This window comes from Balaenoptera physalus (assembly GCF_965194825.1).
Source record: "Balaenoptera physalus genome assembly, chromosome: 19".
Classification (NCBI taxonomy): Eukaryota; Metazoa; Chordata; class Mammalia; order Artiodactyla; family Balaenopteridae; genus Balaenoptera; species Balaenoptera physalus.
The window spans coordinates 22,167,471-22,188,911 of NC_138900.1; the positions used below are offsets into that span (position 1 = coordinate 22,167,471).

Below are 21,441 nucleotides of genomic sequence, written 5' to 3' on the forward strand. Positions count from 1 at the left end.
ACCCATTCTACCCTTCTTACTTGATAATAGAATCACAATTTCTTCGAGGAAGAAATATGCTCAGCTAAAAAGTGTATTTCCCAGACTTTATTGTGGTGAGAGTGGTGACGTGACATGGTCTTGTCCAATAAGACATAAGCAGAGGTCTGCTGGGGATTTGTGAGAAAGTTTTGCTTTCTTGACGTACTTGCCATCTCTTCCTTCTAGATGTTTCTCTTTCCTTCTGTCTTCTTGACTGAGATGGAGCAGCCAAAGAATGCCTGTGATAATGAGGTGGTCTTGAGAATGAAAGCACAAGCTGAGGATGGTGGGACAGAAAGACAAGGATCCCCGGGTTTGGGCTACAGCTTGGAGTCACAATTCCAGTCCTGAATGGCCTCCCCTGCATTTTCTGTCACACTAGAAAAATAAACCCCATGGGGTTAAGCTGTGTTGGTTGGGTTTCTGACACATGCAGCAGCAATCTCAAATGAATATAGCAGCCAGTGGAAACAATTTTAAAATCCAGGGAGCAAACAAAACCAAGGCAGGGAGGAGTTCTGCCTTCTCTCCCGCAATCTAGGCTGGGACCACTCAGCTCTCCACCTGCAGTGAGGGGCTCTGAGCAAGAGTCAGTTACATGCATCTCCTCCCTTTTGAGCCATGTATCCTCACTGACCCTTTCAGTGGTCGGCCTTTCCCTAGAGCAGTCACACTTTATTCCTGTGCCCACCATGGTTGCTGGACATTACCAGTGCTCACACACAAGTGGTCTCTTCTCTTTCTAGGCACATTAAAGTCACACTTTCTAGGCCCCCTTGCAGTTGAACAGGGCCTTGGGATGACTTTTGGCTAATCGGCCTAGGCCACGTCTGGGCTGAAGTTTGGAGGAGGGACACAAGAGAGCTGTGTGAGTGTTTCCCCTACTGTGGTGCTAGGAAGTCTTGTGTCGAGACGGCAGATTTACAAGATCAGGGCCGCCTGGATCACTGAGTCACCTCACAGAGGCCAACTGCCCCAGAGAGTCTCCTGGATTCACAGTGAACTTTACAGGGGTGAGAAATACATGTTTTTTAAGCCAATGACATATTGGATTATTTGCTCTCCCAGCTTAGCTCAGTCAGAGCTAAATAGGTCACCTCTTACCTCTATTGCAAAACCTGCACTCATGTGACAGACTTCGGAGCTGAGCTCAGAATGTTTCCTCTCAGGATGCACTCCTCAAGCAGGGGTGCCTTTACCTAAATGGTAAGATTTGGGCATCATGGCGTGGGTAGATAAAGGTTTAGGAGGAAGTGATATACATTCAGGAATCTTTCACATTACAGGTATCAGTTATGAGCTAAAGGCAAAAAAGAGCAAGCCCTGAGTTTAGTGAGTTGAGGCCTAGGTCTCCATTTGGGCCCACACAAAGCTCTTTGCCACTAGTTATTATCTCATCTACCCATAGTCGCTGTTTATTTATTTATTTATTTTTGGCTGCTTTGGGTCTTTGTTGCTGCGCGCGGGCTTTCTTTAGTTGCAGCAAGCGGGGGCTACTCTTTGTCGCGATGCGCGGGCTTCTCATTACGGTGGCTTCTCTTGTTGAGGAGCACGGACTCTAGGCGCTCGGGCTCAGTAACTGTGGCTCATGGGCTCTAGAGTGCAGGCTCAGTAGTTGTGGCGAATGGGCTTAGTTGCTCCGTGGCATGTGGGATCTTCCCAGACCAGGGCCCGAACCTGTGTCCCCTGCATTGGCAGGCAGATTCTTAACCACTGAGCCACGAGGGAAGCCCCCATAGTCACTGTTTAAAGTGACAGGGTCCGCTTAAACTGGCTGAAGCTAAAAAGGGAATGAATTGGCTCAGCAACATAGAGGTTCCAGGTTTCAGATATGACTGAATTGAGATGCTTGACTGATGAGGTAAACTCTCTCTCGCATATCATTACTGCTTCTCAGCTTTGCTTCCTTTGGGTTGATGTCACTCTCGAGTAGGCTTTCTTGATACAGCAGTTCTCAGCAGCTCCAGGCTTTCATCTGGCCAGCTTTACAGTCAGAACCACTTCCCCATGCATCTTCGTGTAAAGGGTCCCTCCAGCCCCCTCACACACCCAGTACCCAGGCTGGGGCATGAGATGTCTGAATGGAGAGTGAAATGATGAACAAGAGTCATGTTCTCACAAAAACCAGGAGGGTTGCTCCAGTAGCCAGAGGATCCCTGAACATGCCCAGCTCTCGGATATGTAAACTGAGGTTGGGTTCCGTTGCTCTTCCTACACTGGTCCCTGGAGGTGGGGCTAGGAGCAGGGGGATGATCTGGCCCTTGTGAAGAAAGCCTTTCACAAGGCACGAGAGCTCAGAGTCTTAAGGGACTGAGGGTTGGATGGGAGAGCCTAGCACCCAGGGAGCACTGTTAAAGGAATCGTCCACAGAGGCCAGGACTGAGAGCTCCACCACCACACAGTCCAAATAAGGAACCAAAGGTACAGAAAGGACTCCACTTAGCGGGTGCTTACCCCTTACACCATATCACACATCTCAGAATAGACAATTTCCTGAAAGCTGCTTTTCATCAGGCCCTCATCTGGGATATGAGTCAGGGGACGGTTGCTTTGTTGTGACTGAAACTCATCTCCAGGTGAGGTGGCTGGAGCAGTTCCCACCCGCTGAGGGGACTGAATTGGTTCACACAACTGAAGAGTCCAGAGACTGACCTGGGGTTCGAATGCTGTTGTCAGATGTCTTTCACACTCTCTGACCTGATTTCATTTGCTTCTGTGATTGCCTCAGTCTTGGGCAGAAGCTTCCTATTTGTGGGCAGATGATCCTCAGGCGCCTCCAGCACAACTCTCAGGGCTGAGGGTTACTGGCTCAGCTGGGATCACATGCCCTTCCCTTGACTCTGATGGTCCAGGCCTAGTTATGTGAGTGTGTGTGTGTGTGTGTGTGTGTGCACGCACGCACGTACCCTATGTCCAAATGTTATAGATTGACAAAGGGCAGTTTGATTCCACAGAGGAAAATCAAGATACTGTTATTAAAAAAGGGAGCATGGATTCTGTGCTGGGGGGAATGGCAGGAGCCCACTGCTGCAGGCACTTTTCCATAGCTTGGAACAGAGAGGTTTTCAGGACTCAGGCCAACCTGTGGTCACCAGAGCAAGAGGAACTCTTGAGCCTAGGGCTGTAGGGTGTCCCCAGCCTGGGGTTATTGGAAGCAGTGCCTGTGATGAAGATTCTTATGCAGGCCCAGGGGACAGAATAGGGAAAGAGAAGGATGGAGAGGAGGCAGAGTAGGGAAAGGGGAAACACTGCAGTAGAGGGTGCTGGTGCTCTGCTCAGCTTCCCTTTAATGAGCTGGGCTACAGATCTCTCAGCTGCCCTGAGTGTGGATTCTAATGACTCCTAGGTCTCTGGAGAATTGCCTGGGGTTGGCATATTTTACAACCCCTGGAGGCTGGTCCATACCAAAGACTAATTGATATGAGGATATTAAAAAAGGAGTCCATTTCCCTTGCCTCATGGTAGGACCCTTTATGATCGGGCAGAGGCCAAACTTTAACTGAACCCACATCTTTGCCTGCTTCCTCCCCTGCTCCACCCTGCTTCCCTCTGACAAAGGCTCTCTCCTTGACCAAACCTCAGTGAGGCTCCTCTGAGCCCTCATCTCAACTAGGCCTCATCCTTGGGCCTTGTCTTTGGCCTGACTAGTCTACTTGTAGCAAGAATCCTGCTGAGTCAGTTTGGCAAGAATCCCTCCACACTTGATATCTGATACACTATCCTGACTTCAGCAAGGATCCAAGTCAGCTTAGTAAGAATCACCACCTACCCTTGATATCTACTCTTTGCAATTTTCCACCCATGGACCCCTCACTCTGCTTGCTGTATTCAGAGTCGAAACCAACCTCTCTTCCCTTTTGCCCTACTCTTAACAACTGTCACTATAGTCCTGAGTAGTCTTCCTTACTGTTTTAACATGTGTTAGAATAACTTTTTCTTTAATGCCCCACTTCCCTATAAATTTCACCTGAGATCACTTCCTCTATAAAAGATTTGCATAAGACTCTTTCTTCCAGGCTCTACTTCAAGAGAACTGGATCTAGTGCAGAAGCCAAGCACAGCTGCAATCTCATGTGAATCCTAGTCCTAGCTCCATCCTGTGGGGGGCTCTGGAGCATAAATATACCTCAGAGTTTGTCCCACCTCAAGGCAAAGAACATTCATACCAGTCATTGGCTAAGATCACTGTGGGTGGGGAGAGGGTGGGGAGTATAACCTCCCAGGTCCCCTAGGCTGGCCGGGTGGCTGAGGTAGCTTGAGAACCCCCAGGCAAGGTGCCTGCAGACTAATGCAGGTGGGAAACTTTAGTAGCAAAGTCCACAAAATAGGAGATGGGTGTACGAAGCCAGTAAAAAAAGGTATTTAAGGGGCCTGAGAGGGTTACATACACTGTTTACCTCATAGGGCAAAGAAATCAGGCTGCAGCGAACTTTGAGGAATAAGAATTCTAAATTGGTACCAGCTGAACTATCAGCAGTCAGGGTATTCTGAGGAGCTGACAAGTTGCAGTTTACCAATTTGTTGCTACTCATGTAACAAGATGTACAGAATACAGTACTTATAAATCCTTGTAATGAAATATTTTTCCTTTATTGAGGCAGTGTTTATACAGATACACATTAGTTTAAACTTTTTGACCTCATTTGCATTCTAAAATTACAGCACTATAATTTTCTTTTCCCAAATACATTCACTCTTAATTAATCTTAACCGCTCCCGAGCTTTTCTGATTTCTATTATCACGATTTAAAGTTGAGAAGACTTTTAATGGATCTAAATCACATATTCAAATTAGTTTCTTTTTCTAAAGTTATAATGACTTGAAATTTTATTTGATTTGGGCCCCAAAGTATTACCTGAGAAGTAATTTGATCATTTAATAATTTAAATTATCTGTGGAATAAAATTCATTAACCTTATTTATATGTGCGTAAAAATTATGACACTCTAACCAATTAACATTTTTAAATTCGTGCAGTATTTTACAGCATAGAGTTTTTACAACAGCTCCATCATCTACATCTCTGAACCCATTTGATGCCAAAATCCTGGGTAGGTGTTGAGTTCCAAATTTGCCTAAAACTCTTTGTCTGCCCAGACAATGTAGTATGTCAAAACTGTGTCTTCTCCTCAGGGACTGAAGGAGCTGAGGCTCACTGAGGCCCACTTTAGCATAATCTTCCCAGGACAGTCGGGGAGAGCTAACCCCACAAGTCCTGGCCTGGAGGCCGTAGGGTGGGAAATGTCAAACTCTGGGTATAGAGTCCTTTCTTTCAGAGCTCCACTCTGGTAAGGCACAAACTTGCCATTCTCTGGACAGACCTTCCTCAACACAGCACTGGAGAGTCTTTCTCAACAAGCCTCAGGGAATGGACTTGGCAGTTCCTGGAATGGTTAAGACATGATACCCACGAGGCTCAGTGCAGTGCATCCAGCTCAGGCTTGGGATGGAGTCCAGGCTTTGCCGCTTGCTACCTATGTTACACTCTGGTGCAAATCCCCTGTCACATGGGCTATTGACATGGCCTCTTCACAGGTCCCTTGCACCCATGCTGTCCCACCTCCAATGTTTCCTTCATTTTATAGTCTGGACGATTGTTTCGAAGCATGAGGCTGTGTCACCTACTGAATAAGCTTCCCATGGCTTCCTACATAGAAGCCATATATGGACAGAACTCCTTACGTTGACCAAGAAGACTGCCTCCCTCCGCCCTGTCCTCCAGGTACACTGGTCTTTGTGTTCACCATTCTTCCTCAGGCTCCCAGGCTTTCTCACGTGCTATTCCCCTGCATGGAGTGTCCCTTGCTCCCTTCTGTTCCAAGTCATCGCTTACTCATCATTCTGGTCTCAAGGTGAGGGTCACTTCAACGTCCTTGCCTGGGTCACATCCCTTGCTTCAGGATCATGTGGAGCTCCAACAGTGAAAGGGGTTGATGTGCCTCTCTTTCATGCCCGTACCACAATCACAATTTTCCATTTGCTACTGTGATTATATCATTTCTCCCCTAATCGAAATCTCTGTGAAGGCAAGGGCCAGTTGGCTCTTTGCTTACTCTTTTATACCCACTTCGCAGCTCAGTGCCCGGCTCCTTAATTAACACATGTTGAATTAATGATGAAGGAGTATGATTTCCTAGTTCCCTCACTTTAAGACAGGGAGAATTTATTCTTAACATATCCTTAAGAGGGCAGTAGTAAATGAGAAAACCTATATAAGGCATCTAGCACAGCCCTCTGGCCCTAGCTATCTCCATCCTCCCTTGGGGATATTTAGGCTTCTGAAGTGGGAGCCAGCAGTGGTGGCCGCAGGACAGGAATCCAGCCAGGGGTCCAGGTGCACACGCTTGCTCACAGGTAGGAGAGTAAGGATTCACACCTCTGTCTTTGAGTTTCTATTTCTAACACTCTGGGCAGTGGATCACATCAAGAATACATAGTAAAGAAAATGAAAACAGTTTATTACTTTGGGAAGCTTTGTCTTGAATTTCAGATTCTCTTGAGGTCAGAATTACCCATCTGAGATGAGAAAGCTGGATGAAACTCTCCTGCTCAGAGGTACTGCCCCTCAAGACCCAGCCTTCCCCAGGGGTCTGGACAGAGCTGAGACTCATGCCTCTCTGTGGAGCTGGGTCATTTACTCAGGAATATCACTGATGAGGACTTTCTGTTACTATTTTCTCGGCTTTGGCTGAGTTTGCATTTTGTCAGTGACAGTGACAGTGACAGTGAATCCTTGGAAAAGTCCCTGCACTTTCTGGTTCTCAGTTTCTCACCTATCAATGACAAGAGTGATACTTGGCTGGTACCTCCAGAAAGCTCATGAGTGTATCTGGGGGGAAATTTCTGCAAGACAGACAGTGAATTCTGAGGTCTGTTACCCAGTCTAGGTACTTCACAGAGCTTGGCAGGTCACATGCTCTTTCAAAGAAGAACCAGCAGCCTGAGTGGATCAGGCTCCACGGAGGACATGGGTCCCACCCTTGGTTCTGCCCATGACCAACTTGATGACTTTGGCCTGTTACCACCTCTCTCCCGGCTGTGGGTTTTTCTTTTGTAAAATGAGCATGCTTATGTTGGGTTAGATATCTTCTGAAATCCCTTAGTCTACTCTCATTCTCCAATGTCTGCTGACTATGTCCACAACAGTCCAGGAAGTTCTGGGTCTTTAGAATTCCCCCCAACCCACTGCTGGACTGTGTAGGTGAAGGCTGAAGGCTTTTCATTCACAATATTAAGGCACAATGGCTTTTTTTCTGCTGAGACACAAACTCCCTGCTAAGACACTTCTTTTCTGTCAATGGACTCAAGGCATCTCTGTTTCCTGTAAAGCCCTGTTCTGGCTCTGCCACGGCTGGGGAGGAGAGGAGGTGAACCTAGTGCTGTTCCATGCAGTTCTTGGTACATGTGAAGTCATGCTGGCTTGTTTGAGAATGATATTCAGTAGCAACCCTTTAGATTTCCTTGTGCCATTAACTCTGCTAATGCCTGGAGGCCCTGCTCCTTTGCTGTTTGGCTGCCCTCTGTGTAACTGAGCAGGAATTATGACTCTGTGCTTCCAGGTCTTCATTAGTCCTGAAAACATGCCTGCCTTGTGACTAAATGTAGCAGGAGCTTGAGTTTCTCCAAGCCTCATGGCTCACTGGTTAGAGTGGGGTTGTAAGACAATAATAACTCAGAATTCACTGGCCCTGTGAAGGACCTTAGTCCTCTGAAAACCTTCCTATCTGAGCAGTTTGAAAAATACCTGCAGCATGCCTCACAGTGACCTGGAAACAGTCTCCCATGTTGGTAAAGTTGAATAGTGTCCCCCAAACTAATGTCCACCCAATCCTCAGAATGTGACCTTACTTGGAAATAGGGTTTTTGCAATTGCAATTAAGATAATGTCCTACTGGATTAGCATGAGCCCTAAATCCAGTGACTTGGTCTCCTCATAAGAAGAGGACAGACCCACAGAGAGACATACACAGAGAAGAAGATGTAAAGATGGAGACAGAGATTGGAGTGATGCTGCCACAAGCCAAGGAATATCTGGGGCCACCAGAAGCTGGAAGAGGCAGGAAAGATTCTTCCTTAGAGCCTTTGGAGGGAGCATGGCCTTGCTGACATCCCTGGATTTTGGATTTCTGGCTTCCAGAACTGTGAGAGAATAAATCTGTATTGTTATAAGCCTCTCAGTTTGTGGTGGTTTGTCATGGCAGCCCTAGTAAACTAGAACATGTCTTTAGGCACCAGCCCTGCATCAACGTTCTCCTTCCACAGATCCCTCAGAGGCTTCTGATACCACTGTCATTGCCATCCTCTGCAGCAGCCCAACCTCTCTGCTCTGTTAGGAAGTATTTCATTGCAAGAAGGTTTCTTGAGATAGCAGTTGCTTAAACAACAAGAATTTACTTTTCTATCATGACAGTAACTACAAGGCAGGGTCTCCTAGTGGGTTTTCAGCAGCTTCCATTCAGACATCATTTGCATTGCTGAAACCCTGGGGGTTTATTCTGGTCTGTACAGAGACACTCAATCTGGCCTGCCTCTCTGCTAAGGCCCACCTGGGGACCTTGTTTTACAGCACTCCTCACTTGTGGGATCCTAGTCTCCTTTCCTCTGGTCTTCACAATGAAAACTTCTCATCAATTTGACTCCTCACCCTCAGCAGAGAGATACCCATGGCAAAAGGCCACTGGGGCTCAGTGCCCAGTGGCTGGGCAGTGATAGTAAAGCAGCCAGGCCCACAGGCCTTGGCTCTCCTGTAAGGAGTGGTGTCAGGGAGGAGGAAGGCTGCTCTCTAGCTAGGCTGGGGCCTGAGCACAACAAACCAGGAGAGGAATGCTGGTGAGGGAAGCAGGACAGGTGGCCTTCCCTCTCCTCTCCTCCCTGCACTTGCTCCCACGCCTGTGAATAAGAGGTGTAATTCAGTAGCTGTGGTGCTGAGTGTGAAAAAGAATAGCGGTGAACTTCCTAGCACTGCAAGAAGAGCTTTCCTGGTTCTGAGCATGAGACAGGGGTTACTGGCAGGTGGGCAATGCAGAGGTGGTTTCCTGAGGCCGTGCTGTACCTCCTCTGGGGTCTGTGGCCCTGACGAACAGGGCTCTGCTGGTTAGAAGAGGCTGATGCCCATTCTGCTGCCTCAGGGAAGGGCGAGTCTCCTGGAGTGCTCAGGTCCACAGCACCTGTGTCCGGGAGGCTGCCTGGTCAGCAGCTGTGCATCTCCTACTCTCTCACAGGCCACCTGGGCTCTCTTCTTTAAACTTGAGCTTCATTCTCCTCCCTCTGCTGAGTAGATTTCTCTGCTTACTTACCACCTGCTTCTGTCCCAAAGTGGAGGCCAGCACGGGGTCCTTTCTCTGTCATAGGGTTCTGCAGCATATTCTGCTGCCAGCCGACTCGGCCCTCGCTGGCCCATGCAGACTGCAGTGGAGGATTAGACCGACCAGCTCCCATGCCTGTGAGGCCAGGATCACGGCCCATCCCAGCTGCTCATTGCCAGGAGGTCACGTTCCTAGCAGGACCACTGCATGGGGGCAGATTTTGTGAAAATGGGCTGTGCTCAAGGTTGATGTCCTGACGTATGTCCAATACAAGGTTTGTCCGCCAAGCATTGCCCAGAAAGAAGGTAAAATATCCAGAGGATGGGCAAGTCTCACTCACTATAAGATTTATCTGTCTCACTCAGGTGTACTAAAAGTAAAGTACATTTTTTTTAAAATGCTAATGGTACCTGGGCAAGCCAATGATGACCTTAGAACGTTCATCATGGCTTTCCCAGCTAGTGAGCTCTTCTCACCGTCTTTCCTCAAAATTCCACTCTACTGCAAAGTATAGTTTATTTTACATGTTTTAGCCTAAGTTTAGGGTGTGTCATTGGTACAGAGCAATCCTAGACATATTGCTGGAGCCCTAGAGAATATTGTGGAATTCTGGGAGCTAGGGTCTAGGGAAGATGGGCAACCCAGCATCCCTTCCAGCAACAGAGGATTGGGAGGCAATTGGGTGGTCCTCAGCTGTCCTTCTAGGGGAATTATGTTGACTGAAGAAAACAGCCTTCTCCAAGGTCATGTACCTTTCCCAAAGTAGCCCACATTCAATGACTGATCAGCCCACATCCCAACCAGGAACATCTCTGCAGGCCTGCAGATATAGAGCTCCCTTCAGGGTTGGCTGAGGCCTCTGTTGGTCCTGCATCCTGGCCATGTTTCCCTCTGCCTAATTCTACTCTTTCTTCCCCCTTCCAATAGATGTTATTCCCAATAGTTCCTCCTAATAAACACCCTGCCTGCTCTTCTCCACCTCAGAGTCTCTTTCCATGGGGAAACCAATCTGCGGTGGAGTTCCTTTGGGTTTACAGTCAGTCTTAGTACCATGAAGTCAAACACATGCTCACACCTGCCCAGTGTCATTACAGACACGTCTGAGCTGAAGGACAGGGATAGGGACTGCTGCTGGACAGTAGGCCTTGCCCCCAAGTCTTTCTTTCTCTTTAGCCCCTTCCAGGAAGCTCTCAGAAAGAGTGGTCAGGCAAGGTGCTGCCAGAAGTCTTGGCTGCCCACGTCCTGCTGGCAGGGATGCAGGTGTGTGATCTTAGGGAGAAACACGTTTGTGCTATGCTGTTTAACACCATGAATGTCCAAGGAAAATGCCAGTGGAGGAAAGGTCTGTCTGCTTCATGTTGGCCTTAGCCAAAATGGTCTGCTTCATGTTGGCCTTGGCCACCCCTGGCCAAAATGTTGGCCTTCTGTATGTCCAGCCTGTTGAGGTGGGCAAGTAGAAAACCCCATATTGAAAGCACTAGGAGTGTGACTCCTGAAGGACCCCAGGAGTGAGTGTTGTTTTGGTGGGAGAATCCTGTCCTCTCCATTCTGTTGATCACAGAGAATTAAGGTTCTTCAAACCTGTCCAATGTTCTCCCCAAGTCCCTCCAAAAAAGAAAAGAAAAAAAGACATGATAAAGGCCCAGGAAGAAATCTTCATTCATGCTGCCTGATTTGCAAAATCAAGATAAGGGCCACCAAGTGTCTCTGTTATTTTTATGTGACACCAATAAACTATTTTGCACTCCCCTCTGTCACCCCCCCAAGCTCACCATCATTCATCTTTTTGCACAGAGAAGCAACTTTCCAGAAATTTATTCCTTTATTATAGGCAGAAACATTAAAACTGCTCCCAGCAGATCTTGGTCTTTAAACAACAGTCTTTGGTTCCCCACTTCTTCCTGCAGCATCCTTTCCCTCTATTTTGTGCCTAGTGGGGCCATCAAGGTATATTACACTAGAAATGAATCTTAATTGACTGGTTTTCTAAGGATTTTCATCTTAATAATTCCCCAAACAAAAGGTCTGAACCTTTATGAGACTAGAAAGATATGCACCTATAGTTCTGAGACCCAGAGTCCACGTTGAGATTTGAAGACTGGATTCCTAAAAGCCTGGGGTCTTGGTGAAAACTAGCACCCTCCATTCTGCTGCTGACCTTGGGCGTACAGCCACCATTTTCTTTCTGACCTTGGCCTTTGTCTTGGGGAGTATATTCATTTGGGTTCTCCACAGGGACAGAATCAATACATACAAATTACTAGAAGAAATTTGCTCATGCAGTCATGGAGGTTGAGAAGTCCAAGGCCAGTTGGACACCCTGGAGAGCCAATGGGATATTTCCAGCCTGAGTCTGAAGGCCTAAGAACCAGGAAAGATGATGGTATAAATTCCAGTTGGGGTCCAAGCCCGAAGGCAGGATTTATGTCCCAGCTTGAAGACAGTCATGTAGAAAATAAGAATTCTTTCTTACTCAGTCTTTTATTCTACATAGGCCTTCAACAGATTGGATTAGGCCCACCCACATTGGGGAGAGCAATCTTCTTTACTCAGTTTACTGATTCAAATGTTAGACTTATCCAGAAACACCCTCACAGACATACCCAGAATAATGTTTAAACACATATCTAGGCATGCCATGCCCAGTCAAGTTGATACATGGAATTAACCATCACAGGAAGAAAGAGCTGATCGTAGGATGGATGATTCAAAGAAACCCTCCACATCTGCAAGTCCCTTGGCTGGATTGGGGCTAGAGAAGAAAAGACCTCCTTGTGTGAGAAGTGGCAAGCCTTGGGGTTGTAGGTGAACAAGTGAGAATGTGGTGGGTGCCTCTTGGTGCTTTCAGTCTTTAGAGAACTGGAGGACCATCCATGTGTATCACTTTCCCATGCTTGAGTCTACCTTCAGACCCTTCAGGGCCCCCAGCTTCTCTGGCCAAGTGTCCCTTGCCAGCTCCTGGCCACTTCAGGATTTTCACATTTGCTGAGTTTGCCCTGAAGGGTCTTACAGAGAAGTTGAAGATCAAGGTTTCCATTTGGGAAAAACACATCTAATAAGAAGGCAGATGAATTATTTGTTCATCAATTAGGAATTCTAATCAGCTCTGAATAGTTAAGACTAGATAAAATAGTACCTTAAATAACACAAAAGAACAAAAACACCAAAGGAAAAAGAACACGGTAATTTTCTTTCAGGTAATGAGAGGTGTAAGTAGCCCAGGACTGTAAGGTGGCTCCACACTGTCGTTAAGGACTTAGTCTCCTTCCACCTCCCAGCTCTGCTGATCTCTAGGGATGGGTCCTCAAGTTCATGACTTCAAGATGGCAGTCACCTGTCTGTGTGGCAGGCAGAAGGAAGAGAGTGTGAGTGTGTCTAGGTGGTAGGTGGCTATGGGGCAAAAGAGCCTGTCACCTCAATCAGCCCCTGCTCTCCTTTAAAGAACTTCCCAAAAGCTCCACTTCATGACTTCAGCTTATATCTCACTGGCCATCCATATCTGTAAGGAAGCTGGACACTCTTGGTAAAATCATGATTCTGCACATCAGTATCCCAGCCACTTGCTTGCTGGTACCCATATTTAACTGGGACACCTGAACTTCTCTGCTTTCTCAGCCTCTATTTTTTCTTAACAAAAGTTTTAGTATGATGTCAGACCCTTTGTTCTTTCCCCTGCTTGCTCAGAACATATCTGTGTTGTAGTTATAAGAGACAGAAACTTAACATAATACTATAAGCCAGAAAGGAAATCTGTTGGCTCAAGCAACCATATTGTGGAAAAGCAGAGGTGGAATTCTCCTTAGTAATTCCTAGAACCATGAACTCGGAACCTATCTAGTGACTCTCTCTTTCTCTTTCTTCTGCTTCCCTCTCCATGTTGACTTTGGCTATATTCCATCCTGCTAAAATCACTTTCTTCACACATCAGAGAACAAGAAGTACATATAGACTCAGATGTTTACAGCTCTACAACAAGAGCAGAAAGGACAATTCCCCACCAGCTTTGGTATGAAAAATCTTGGGGAAGACCCTGATTGGCCCAGCTTGGTCAGATGTCCTTCCTTTGCCCAGTAATGATGGGCAGGGAATGAGGATTATGTAATGGGATCTATTACATCTCTTCAGATCCCATGGCTTGGTCAGGGTTGGGAAAGAGAAGTCAGGAGGGACTATGATTAAGGGATCCCAAAGAATGAAGGGATGACACAGGCATAGCTATGGAAGGAATTTTGTTTGGTTAGGCAGAAAGCCCCAAGTCCTATGTGCCATACCTTTCTGCATCAGTCCTGTGTATGTTTCCCCATTGATCGATATTTTTCCCTTTCTCTTCTCTGTTCTGTATTGCAAGGGTTCTGACTCCTACAGGCTGCTTTCTCCAGACTTCCATCTTAGCTTCTAAGATGGGTTCAGCCAATGGTGCAGATTGGAGGATGGGAGAAGTCGGGTGTTTCTTCTTCCTCTCTGCCCTGAGTAGTTATCTGGCAGCAGTTAATTTCCTCTGTGGCTCCAGCTCTGGTAATGTGGCTCATATGGATTGAGTTTCACAGATGTGATCTTGGTCCCTGGGCTTCACGAACTCTGCCTCTTCCATTAGTATCATCAGCCTAGGGGAAGTACTGACTTTCTACTCTTGCTAATCTCTGGGTTTATGTCATTTATGTAACCACTTGGCTGCATTAAATTTCTCCTGTTGTAAAAGCAGAAAGGGAGTTGTTTTCCTGTTTAGACTTGATTTATGTACCTCTCTTCTTCACACACACTCCTCCTCCCCCTCCAATGGACATTTGCAGTTGAAACCTTTTCTCTAAACTGGGAATAAAAGGTTGTGTCTGTGTAAATAAATTTTAAACTTCAGTGAGCAGCTGCAGAAGTCTACTCTGAAGGGAAGGGTGACTGTGGGTACCCCACCAGGCAGTCATCTATTCAAGAACTTGAGGAAATGCATCCAGTTCTCAATTAGTTGTGAGTGGATATGCCTGGAGAATCTGCATTGAGACCTTAATTCCTAACTGTTTCCACCTGCCTGTCAGCAGGAATGAAGACTTTTTAATGTGAGCAGAAACAAAGCCAAAACAGAAAGTAAACTAGCAGCAAAACAGCCAGTGTTTAAGGAAATCACAGCACAGTGGTTCAGTGGTTTGTGTGACCTGCACTCTCTGTTACACAACTGATTGAGAGTTGACACAATAATGGATTTTTCACATTTGACTGCATACACCCCGGATGTCAATCCAGGTAAAGGTCATGCTCCTGTTAAGCTAGCTGGAGAAACAGGACTAGACTGCTTTTTTTTCCAGCAGTTGGTTTTAGGGAAAGGAAATTGTGTCTATACTGTTTTTCTTTCTGAAATATAACTACATGTGAACTTATTTATTATTTTCTCAACACCAGAGCCCAAAACTACCTTAAATTATGTCTCTCACAACCTTCTTTCCTGTTGTTTTAATTAAGGAAGGATTTCTGTACCAGTCAGGATAACCATTTTCTGCTGTGATAACATCATTCTAAATTCTTAGAGGCTATTAGCAATAAAGATGTTTCTCACTTGTGGGGCACGTTCCTTGTGTCTTAATTCTGGGACCTAGGCTAATGGAGCAGCAGCTCTTTGGAATAATACTGGATGCTGTTGCAGAGGGAAGTGACAAACATCGCTCTGGCATTGCTCTTAAATTTCAAGGTCATAGAAAGTCACATAGGAGCATCCATCCATCTTCTTGAAATCATTTCTTTTATTTTCTTTAAAAAAATTTTTTTATTGAAGTATAATTGATTTACAATGTTGTGTTAGTTTCAGGTGTACAGTAAAGTGATTCGGTTATATATATATATACACATATACATATATATATATACACATATACATATATATATACACATATACATATATATATATATATATTCTTTTTCAGATTCTTTTCCCTTATAGGTTATTACAAAATACTGAGTATAGTTCCCTGTGCTATACAGTAGGTCTTTTTTGGTTATCTTGCAACCATTTCTATTTTCCCAAAATTGTAGTTTTAGCTTTCCATCTTGGTCTCAATTAAAATCACTGCTTTATTTTAATAGAAATCTCAAATATAATGTCAACAAAATGGAACTCTTGATTTTCAACACCTCTAATTAACCTCCATGTCCATAAATGACACCACTTTCTACTCAGTTGCTTAAGTCAGAAATCTAAGCATCATTCCTGATTTCTCTCTTTCAGTTGCCACATTCAACCCATCTACAAGTCTCATTGATTCAACCTTCAATATAGTTTTAGACTCTGCCTACCTGTCCCCATAGCCACTGTATTCACTTGTCTTAGTTTAGGTTTCCTGCAGAAGTAGACCCTGATACAGAGATTAAAATGTAACTCATTTTTCTGGGAGGTACCTGAAATATTGATGGAGAAGTGGGAAAATGAGACAGGGAATATAAGGTCAAAAAAAGGAGGTCATTATTGAGAGACAAATAATGCTGCAGTTAACTAAAGCTTAATCCTGTAGGGAACCTCTGGGAAACAATGTAAAACATATGCCTTAGTATTATTCCCCTGGAGTCAGGGGTGGGGTATCATCAATGGAGAGCAGCTCCTGGGGGATATTAATTTTTTGGACTTTAAGGCTGTGCTGCAAGCAGGTAGAGTGACTTGACATGGCTTTGGAGAAAGTCTTTCAGAAAAAAGACACAGATATTGGCAATTTGAAGTCACCTGCCTCATTGAAATGATCCAACCAGAAGGAGGGATATGGGTGGGGCACCAGCAGCATCTGCTATGGTCTCAGGTCCACTTGTGACCCACATAGAGTTTACCCTTATAACAACTGCTCTTCAGAATTGTTGCCAGTCACAGTCAATAAACAAATAAACAAGTAACATAATAAGAAACTTCATGGAACAAGCTGCAGTTGGTCAGTTGGTCCTGAGGTTGGGTCTTACTCTCATTTCATTCCTCCACCACCACTTCTAGATACCCTTCACCCTCTGCCAGCATTTCAATGGGTATAGGCTGCTTTCCTGGTAACCTAGACTTTCATGGATGATGGATCTGAGCATCTGGGTATCATACCTTTGTTAAATCATGGTTCTGAAGTTACTCATTTGCAATTATTAACAAACAAGAAATCATCAAGAGTTGCAACCCATGTAAACTCCCAGAGATCCAGACAAACTCCTCGTGGCCTCCTTTATATGGCAGCAATTCTATCATTCGTGCTTTCTTTGCTTATAGGTGTACTGGTGTAAGGAACCCACATGACAAGGCAGCAGCTATAGGTTTAATTTTAGTAGAACCCATACTGTGTTCCCTGGTAGAAGTGTTCCCTCTAAGATTTCTAGGCTAGCACAGCCTGCAGTTTTGGGAACAGGAAGGATGAATTCCCCAAGTGGTCCATTAGGTATAATAGAGAAAAGGCTTGCCTCTTATTTCTTTTCCTGGTTCCCAGACAAGTGCACCCTACCTTTTTGGACACCACATATTGCTTTGGTTTAAAATATGTATTGCACCTTGAAAATGCCACCTCTAAGCTCACAAAAGACAACCCCCAATTTGGTGCCCTACCTGTTCCTGAAAGTGCTCATTCCAGCATCTCTGAGGCTGCCAGTGATTTGTCTGTAACTTGGCATGTGTGCGTGTGTGTGTGTGAGTGTCTGTGTGTGTCTGTGATCTCTGACTTGTAGAGTTTGCCTCAGTTTTGTTAAGTAAATAATTTCACAATGGCCAATATCAATCTATCAATTTTTTTAACATATTTATTGGAGTATAATTTTTTAAAATGGTGTGTTAATTTCTGCTTTATAAAAAAGTGAATCAGTTATACATATACATATATTCCCATATCTTTTCCCTCTTGCATCTCCCTCCCTCCCACCCTCCCTATCCCACCCCTCTAGGTGGTCACAAAGCACAGAGCTGATCTCCCTGTGCTATGCGGTTGCTTCCCCCTAGCTATCTATTTTACGTTTAGTAGTGTATATATGTCCATGCCACTCTCTCACTTTGTCACAGCTAACCCTTCACCCTCCCCATATCCTCAAGTCCATTCTCTAGTAGGTCTGTGTCTTTATTCCCATCTTGCCACAAGGTTCTTCATGACCTTTTTTTTTTTCCCCTTAGATTCCATATATCTGTGTTAGCATACTTTATTTGTTTTTCTCTTTCTGACTTACTTCACTCTGTATGACAGACTCTTAACTCCATCCACCTCACTACAAATAACTCCATTTCGTATCTTTTTATGGCTGAGTAATATTCCATTGTATATATGTGCCACATCTTCTTTATCCATTCATCCAATGATGGACACGTAGGTTGCTTCCATGTCCTGGCTATTGTAAATAGAGCTGCAAGGAACATTTTGGTATATGACTCTTTTTGAATTATGGTTTTCTCAGGGTATATGCCCAGTAGTGGGATTGCTGGGTCATATGGTAGTTCTATTTTTAGTTTTTTAAGAAACCTCCATACTGTTCTCCATAGTGGCTGTATCAGTTTACATTCCCACCAACAGTGCAAGAGTGTTCCCTTTTCTCCACACCCTCTCCAACATTCATTGTTTCTAGATTTTTTGATGATGGCCATTCTGACTGGTGTGAGATGATATCTCATTGTAGTTTTGATTTGCATTTCTCTAATGATTAATGATGTTGAGCATTCTTTCATGTGTTTGTTGGCAATCTGTATATCTTCTTTGGAGAAATGTCTATTTAAGTCTTCTGCCCATTTTTGGATTGGGTTGTTTGTTTTTTTGTTATTGAACTGAATGAGCTGCTTGTAAATTTTGGAGATTAATCCTTTGTCAGTTGCTTCATTTGTAAATAAGTTCTCCCAATCTGAGGGTGGTCTTATGGTCTTGTTTATGGTTTCCTTTGCTGTGCAAAAGCTTTTAAGTTTCATCATGTCCCATTTGTTTATTTTTGTTTTTATTTCCATTTCTCTAGGAGTTGGGTCAAAAAGGATCTTGCTGTGATTTATGTCATAGAGTGTTCTGCCTATGTTTTCCTCTAAGAGTTTGATACTGTCTGGCCTTACATTTATGTCTTTAATCCATTTTGAGTTTATTTTTGTGTATGGTGTTAGGGAGTGTTCTAATTTCATACTTTTACATGTACCTGTCCAATTTTCCCAACACCACTTATTGAAGAGGCTGTCTTTTCTCCACTGTATATGCTTGCCTCCTTTATCAAAGATGAGGTGATCATATGTGTGTGGGTTTACCTCTGGGCTTTCTATCCTGTTCCATTGATCTATGTTTCTGTTTTTGTGCCAGTACCATACGGTCTTGATTACTGTAGCTTTGTAGTATAGTCTGAAGTCAGGGAGCCTGATTCCCCCAGCTCCATTTTTCATTCTCAAGATTGCTTTGGGTATTCGGGGTCCTTTGTGTTTCCATACAAATAGTGAAGTTTTTTGTTCTAGTTCTGTGAAAAATGCCAGTGGTAGTTTGATAGGGATTGCATTGAATCTGTAGATTGCTTTGGGTAGTAGGGTCATTTTCACAATGTTGATTCTTCCAATCCAAGAACATGGTATATCTCTCCATCTAATTGTATCATCTTTAATTTCTTTCATCAGTGTCTTATAATTTTCTGCATACAGGTCTTTTGTCTCCTTAGGTAGGTTTATTCCTAGATATTTTATTCTTTTTGTTGCAATGGTAAATGAGAGTGTTTTCTTAATTTCACTTTCAGATTTTTCATCATTAGTGTATAGGAATGCAAGAGATTTCTGTGCATTAATTTAGTATCCTGCTACTTTACCAAATTCATTGATTAGCTCTAGTAGTTTTCTGGTAGCATCTTTAGGATTCTCTATGTATAGTATCATGTCATCTGCAAACAGTGACAGCTTTACTTCTTCTTTTCCGATTTGGATTCCTTTTATTTCTTTTTCTTCTCTGATTCCTGTGGCTGAAACTTCCAAAACTATGTTGAATAATAGTGGTGAGAGTGGGCAACCTTGTCTTGTTCCTGATCTTAGTGGAAATGGTTTCAGTTTTTCACCATTGGGGACGATGTTGGCTCTCGGTTTGTCATATATGGCCTTTATTATGTTGAGGAAAGTTCCTTCTATGCCTACTTTCTGCAGGGTTTTTATCATAAATGGGTGATGAATTTTGTCAAAAGCTTTCTCTGCATCTATTGAGATGATCATATGGTTTTTCTCCTTCAATTTGTTAATATGGTGTATCACGTTGATTGAAGAATCCTTGCATTCGTGGAATAAACCCCACTTGATCATGATGTATGATCCTTTTAATGTGCTGTTGGATTCTGTTTGCTAGTATTTTGTTGAGGTTTTTTGCATCTATGTTCCTCAGTGATATTGACCTGTAGTATTCTTTCTTTGTGACATCTTTTTCTGGTTTTGGTATCAGGGTGATGGTGGCCTTGTAGAATGAGTTGGGGAGTGTTCCTCCCTCTGCAATATTTTGGAAGAGTTTGAGAAGAATAGGTGTTAACTCTTCTCTAAATGTTTGAGAGAACTCGCCTGTGAAGCCATCTGGTCCTGGGCTTTTGTTTGTTGGAAGATTTTTAATCACAGTTTCAATTTCAGTGCTTGTGATTGGTCTGTTCATATTTTCTATTTCTTCCTGGTTCAGTCTCAGAAGGTTGTGCATTTCTAATAATTTGTCCATTTCTTCCAGGTTGTCCATTTTATTGACATAGAGTTGCTTGTAGTAATATCTCATGATCCTTTGTATTTCTGCAGTGTCAGTTGTTACTTCTCCTTTTTCATTTCTAATTCTATTGATTTGAATCTTCTCCCTTTTTTTCTTGATGAGTCTGTCTAATGGTTTATCAATTTTGTTTATCTTCTCAAAGAACCAGCTTTTAGTTTTATTTATCTTTACTATTGTTTCCTTCATTTCTTTTCCATTTATTTCTGATCTGATCTTTTTGATTTCTTTCCTTCTGCTAACTTTGGGGTTTTTTTGTTCTTCTTTCTCTAATCGCTTTAGGTACAAGGTTAGGTTGTTTATTCAGGATGTTTCCTGTTTCTTGAGGTAGGCTTGTATTGCTATAAACTTCCCTCTTAGAACTGCTTTTGCTGCATCCCATAGGTTTTGGGTCGTCGTGTCTCCATTGTCATTTGTTTCTAGGTATTTTTTGATTTCCCCTTTGATTTCTTCGGTGATCACTTCGTTATTAAGTATTGTATTGTGTAGCCTCCATATGTTTGTATTTTTTACAGATCTTTTCCTGTAATTGATATCTAGTCTCATAGCGTTGTGGTCGGAAAAGATACTTGATACGATTTCAGTTTTCTTAAAATTACCAAGGCTTGATTTGTGACCCATGATATGCTCTATCCTGGAGAATGTTTCATGAGCACTTGAGAAAAATGTGTATTCTATTATTTTGGGGTGGACTGTCCTGTAAATATCAACTAAGTCCATCTTGTTTAATGTATCATTTAAACTTGTGTTTCCTTATTTATTTTCATTTTGGATGATCTGTCCATTGGTGAAAGTGGGGAGTTAAAGTCCCCTACTATGATTGTGTTACTGTCGATATCCCCTTTTATGGCTGTTAGCATTTGCCTCATGTACTGAGGTGCTTCTATGTTGGGTGCATAAATATTTACAATTGTTATATCTTCTTCTTGAATCGATCCCTTGATCATTATATAGTGTCCTTCTTTGTCTCTTGTAATAGTCTTTATTTTAAAGTCTATTTTGTCCGATATGAGAATTGCTACTCCAGCTTTCTTTTCATTTCCATTTGGATGGAATATCTTTTTCCATTCCCTCACTTTCAGTCCGTATGTGTCCCTAGGTCTAAAGTGGGTCTCTTGTAGACAGCATATATACGGGTCTTGTTTTTGTATCCATTCAGGCAGTCTGTGTCTTTTGGTGGGAGCATTTAATCCATTTACATTTAAGGAAATTATCGATATGCATGTTCCTATTCCCATTTTCTTAAATGTTTTGGGTTTGTTATTGTAGGTGTTTTCCTTCTCTTGTGTTTTTTTGCCTAGATAAGTTCCTTTAACATTTGTTGTAAAGCTGGTTTGCTGGTGCTGAATTCTCTCAGCTTTTGCTTGTTTGTAAAGGTTTTAATTTCTCCATCAAATCTGAATGAGATCCTTACTGGGTAGAGTAATCTTGGTTGTAGGTTTTTCTC

At 43.7% G+C, this 21,441-nt stretch overlaps 1 long non-coding RNA gene across 1 annotated transcript in view; it reads right to left on the bottom strand.

The window, feature by feature from the left end:
* Positions 1-20,534, bottom strand: part of LOC309648713 — a 55,512-nt gene extending 34,978 nt beyond the window's left edge. Inside the window, exon 1 of the long non-coding RNA XR_014256766.1 lies at positions 20,169-20,534. This is a non-coding gene — a long non-coding RNA (uncharacterized lncRNA). The remainder of the gene's footprint in view (positions 1-20,168) is intronic.
* Positions 20,535-21,441: the final 907 nt, after the last annotated feature.